This window comes from Zootoca vivipara, chromosome 7 (assembly GCF_963506605.1).
Source record: "Zootoca vivipara chromosome 7, rZooViv1.1, whole genome shotgun sequence".
In the NCBI taxonomy this organism is placed as follows: domain Eukaryota; kingdom Metazoa; phylum Chordata; class Lepidosauria; order Squamata; family Lacertidae; genus Zootoca; species Zootoca vivipara.
This window is the reverse complement of record NC_083282.1, coordinates 57,874,562-57,880,186: the sequence shown is the minus strand read 5'-3', so window position 1 is coordinate 57,880,186 and position 5,625 is coordinate 57,874,562.

Genomic DNA, 5,625 nt, shown 5'->3' with positions numbered 1-5,625 from the left:
CTGGCTTGAGAGCAGTACATGTGAAAAGGATCTAGGAGTCTTGGTAGACCACAAACTTGACATGAGTCAACAGTGTGATGCAGCAGCTAAAAAAGCCAATGCAATTATGGGCTGCATCAATAGGAGTATAGCGTCTAGATCAAGGGAAGTAATAGTACCACTGTATTCTGTTCTGGTCAGACCTCACCTGGAGTACTGTGCCCAGTTCTGGGCACCATAGTTCAAGAAGGATACAGACAAGCTGGAATGTGTCCAGAAGAGGGCAACCAAAATGGTCAAAGGCCTGAAAACGATGCCTTATGAGGAACGGCTTAGGGAGCTGGGTATGTTTAGCCTGGAGAAGAGAAGGTTAAGGGGTGATATGATAGCCATCTTCAAATATATAAAAGGATGTCATATAGAGGAGGGAGAAATGTTGTTTTCTGCTGCTCCAGAGAAGCGGACACGGAGCAATGGATTCAAACTACAAGAAAGAAGATTCCACCTAAACATTAGGAAGAACTTCCCGACAGTAAGAGCTGTTCGGCAGTGGAATTTGCTACCAAGGAGTGTGGTGGAGTCTCCTTCTTTGGAGGTCTTTAAGCAGAGGCTTGACAGGCATATGTCAAGAATGCTTTGATGGTGTTTCCTGCTTGGCAGGGGGTTGGACTGGATGGTCCTTGTGGTCTCTTCCAACTCTATGATTCTATGAGGTGCTGCATGTTGTGAAGAGGATGCTCTGTGTGAATTATCCTGCCACAGAGTTACAGCATAGTTGTAACAGATGCCACAAAATTACTTAGCATCAGGTATTTTAAAAACTTTGCATAAGATCTTTGCAGGAATGCTTTGATGGTGTTTCCTGCTTGGCAGGGGGTTGGACTGGATGGCCCTTGTGGTCTCTTCCAACTCTATGATTCTATGATTCTATGATCTGGGATGTTTGCTTCTTTCATGTCTACAAGACTGCAACTTGCTATTCTTGACAAATTCAAAATCAATATATTTATTCTTCTCTTGCCTGGCTGCCTCATCATGCAAAACTCAGCATAGTTTAAGGTGGTTATGCAGTTAGATTTTTGTCAGAAATAGCACTTGCCTTCTTACTGCAAAAGCAGTTATTTGTATAGTCAGTGTGCTGTAGGGGTTGGAGTGTGGAGCTAGGATTAGGCAGGTCAAAGTTCAAATCTTCTTTCAGACATGAAGCTCAACGGGTGACTTAAGGACAGTCACTGTCTCTCAGCCTAACCTAAATCCATAGGATTCGTTGGATAAAATAGAAGGTGAAGAAAACCATGTCTGAAGAAAAATACATACCATATGATATTCTGAGCTCTTTGAAGGGTTAAATGTAAATGTATCAAATCAAACAGCTGCACCATTTACAGTCCCTAGCTCAAACATGTTTCAAACTGAGTCATATGGCTACTTTTTATTTCCCTGTTCACCAAACCACTAATATGTCTTTGTGGCCAAAACCAAAAAACATTTCATCTTAATAATGTCCAAGGACCTGCATGTTCTGGGGACTTTATCTTTTTAAAAACAAAGTCTGGTTTGTCTTTGCTCATAAATATCTGCAAATCATTACAATAAATCAAAAGCAAAAGATGATGTACCTTTACAGAACTTTGCAAGCGGTGACCACTTCAGATTTTTACCACAGGTAATAGTATTCAAGATGCCAGGAACTTGTTCAAATGCTGCCTTACATACAAAGTGTACTACCATCCCAATAGGAAACAATACTGATGTTCCAAACTCATATTTTAGTTTAGCTCTAGTTCGCTTTGGTCGAAAGGGGCAGATTTTTGCAAACAAAAAGCAATATAACAACTTATGACACCATGTTAGAAACTAGAATGATGCAAATGTAAGAATGTTTACAGACTGCCTACATCCTGCCTGTTTTAAACCATGTACACACACACACACACACACACACACACACACACACACACACCAAGCAGACATAGCAATCTATGGAGTTTAATGAACTGAAAGATTAAGACCACAATATAGCTATGCATGTTTACCAGCCACGATAGTGGGGTCAGCATGGTGAAACCACCACTACAAGCACCAGATTTGTTGTCGGTGCATTTGCAGTACGCCAGCCTCCTCCCACTCCTGGATTAGTGCATCAATGCTGGTGATGGAAGGTCAGGTAACTGCTGTCACTCTGCCAACTGCTGCTGATATTTACTCAGAAATAAACAGCCAGGTAAGTGTGTACAGGAATACAGCTTAAATGTGAAATTTTCTGCTTGAAACTGGGGAAATCTAGATGAGAGAGCAGGAAAGTCTATTCCATTTATCTCAATGAAAATAAAAAAACACAGGCTGCAGCTGTTGACCTGACTGCTGTGGAAAAAAATAGAATGACCATCAGCCAAGTGACAGGCCATAGGATAGCTCCAATACCTTCATCACTTAGCTCCCTTGCCATGCCATCCCTTCGAGCCCAAAGCCTTCATCTTCATCTTTTTTGTTTGTTTGTTTTTAGTTTTTACTGCCTGAATATACTGCCTTTCTGTCAAGGAATCCAATGCTCTGGCCATTGGTGGAATTTCCCAAATACAATAAACCCATGATCCAGACGACATTCAGCCATCCCTGCTTCATCTTCAGTTGCTTCTGCTGGAGGCTTCCTGCCACACCTTTAAGAGGTCTAAAAGAAACTTATTCGACATTTGAACTGTGCTAACAAAGCCTACAAATGCAGAATAAAATGGCATTAGCAGAACATATCCTGCTGTTTGAGATGAAGTATGAAACTCCACATAACATGTCTGATCCAATTTTTGCTATGCTAGATCATCATAGCAGAGGCTTTCCTAGATGTCTGGGGAAGGAAATGGTGAACTCAACGCCTCCTGTTAACAGCTTGTTGTGATTGCTGATAGCCAAGCTGTAAATCTTGGCAGTCAAATTCACTCAATGAACAAGGGATTAACCTCGGGTGCTCTGAAAAAGCAGCTTTCCATGCCCAGACCAAGAAGCTTAAATTACGACTGAGATGTTATCAGTCTGCCATTTGACATTTACATCTGGATTGTGAGCTAACTGCTGGCTGAAGAAGAGATGATTACCAAAAGACTGAAAGCAAAACAAAAAGCATGTTTTAATTATTTGCAATTTAGAAATTTTTAAATGGCTAAATAGCATCCCAATTGCTAGAAATCTTTATTAATGGTGCTGACTTCAAACTGAAAAGTATTTTTTTCTATGTCACTGTGGGAAAAGAATGCAGCCCAATAAGGAATCCTGTGAAGACCTTCAGGTGAAGACGGGAGACTGAAGCTCTTAAGGTAGAGACTGTGGAGATCTTAAGGTAGAGACTGAGCTGCTAATATGACTAAGACCACATTCCGTATGGCAAAAGTATTGTTGGACACCCCATTGACTGTTGGCATATTACAGCAATTAGTGGATGAGCAATTAAAACAGATCAGAGTTGAGATCCATGAAATGGTGAATGGAAATGGACCACAGGAGGATGAAATGGAAAATGGAATTAAAGACACAGAAGCTTTGGAGAACAATACCAATAAAAGGTTGCCGGAACAGGAGAGTGAAATGAAAGTTGGGGGCCGTAGATGATGAAATGGAGAAGTCCTTCGCAGAAGTGTCTTGAGGGATAAAATAGCCAAATGGCAGAATTATGATGTTGGAGGAGTGGAATGAAGTCATGGATGGAAATTGAAGTTCTTGTTGTTGTTTTTTTAAAAAAGGATGGAAACTCATAGCAAATACAACAGGAAAGTGATGGGTGCTTGGTGAAGGACCCTGCGGGAGAGGGAAGGTCTCCCAGGCCTGAGACTGGGGGAAGAAAGTAAACTCCCAACTCTCACCTTCACAGCTCTCACCTCTTTTTGTATGAGAACAGGGTTAAGATCTTTGAGAGCTGACTTTGTATTTTCTTTTCTCTTCTTTATCTAGATTAATTTGCTTTTTATTGTATTGTATTATGAAAAAGTCTTAATAAAATTTTATTAGAAAAAAACAGGGACATTTCCTTATTCTAGAACAGATCCAAGCACCTACAAGGTCCACCCAGATTTCATGAAGTTCGACCTAGTCTTCCTTGTATCCCAGATAAACCATAACTTGCTATTTTTTCTGGTTGCATGCATCAGTCACCACCAACAGTACCTGTGCAGGGTCATGAGGCTTATTGGATTCTAGTAAACATTCTAGAACATCTTCCATGTGACAGCTCTTTAGATATTTGAAGATGTCTGTCATATCACTTTTCAGTCTCCTCTTTTCCATACTAAGCATAACTAACTCCCTCAATCATTCCTCATAAGACTGTGTTTCCAGACCCTTGGTCATCTTGGTTGCCTTCAACTGCACATGTTCCAGCTTGTAAATACCCTTCTTCAACTGCGGTGCCCATGACTGAACAAAGTTCTGCAGGTGTGGTCTGACCAAGGCAGAATAGAGTGATACTACGACTTCGGTGTGGTCTGACCAAGGCAGAATAGAGTGATACTATGACTTCCCTGATCTCAACACTATACTTATGCAGCCTTGAACAGCATTAGCTTTTTCCCTGATGCATCGCACTGTTGACTCATTAAGCCTATGGTCTATTAATATCCCTACATCCTTTTCACACTGCTGACAAGCCAAGTATCCCTCATATTATATTTGAGAATCTGATTATTCCTGGCTAAGTGTTAGAGCCTTACATATGTCTCCACTGAAACTCATTTTGTTAGTTTTGGCTCAGATCTCTAATCTGTTATGGTATTATGGAATCCTGTTTCTATCTTTGTGGTATTATCTACCCCTCCCAGTTTGATGTCATCCCTATTTTAATAGCGCTCAATTCTAGGTAACTATGGATATAATCACAACCACAAAATAGATGATGTTCAACTTTTCTTGAGTTTATAACATTACAGCAACTTTATATGAACAACAAAAATTACAACACACCACCACAGGGGTCTTCCAATGGTGTCCAGTTTCCATCAATGCAATGAATCATATTTGGTTTTGAAGGGAATCTGGTAAAACCTTTTTTGCATCCATATTCAGCATAACCAGGTATTTCATGGATGATCTCAGAAAAGGAAAACACTGGTAACTTCTCAATTTTACATCTTTTTCGGTCCCCTTTAAAAACACAATAGTTAAAGATGTTAAGTCTTTTGAACTAAAAACATTGTTCACTATTTCACCATATTTGTTCTGATAGTTAATGTAATAAAACATAAGTAATAAAAATACCAGAAAGTATTTTAAAAAAGCAAATTATTATAACTAAGATATGAAAGAACAATTGAAAATACACATGTGAAAGTGTTTTATACTATGTACTCTTTGAAATTTAAAACTGAGCCTTCCTGAATCTTCTCTTGTGCAAACTCATGATACTAGCATGAAGTGATGCTCTCTTATAAATTCTTATACATTTCCAAGTTCAGAATTCTGACCGGAATGCCCCTCTAGGGAAGGGGTAGGGAACCATATTCAGCTTTAAGGCCACATTCCCTTTTGAAAAACCTTTCAAGACCACATGCTAATAGCAGCCAGGGCCAGAGACAAAACTGGGTGGAGTGACAAATACCAATAAAATCAGGTTTCCCCACAATTGCCCTTGTGCTATGAAATGTTCTTCCTCCTGCCATACGA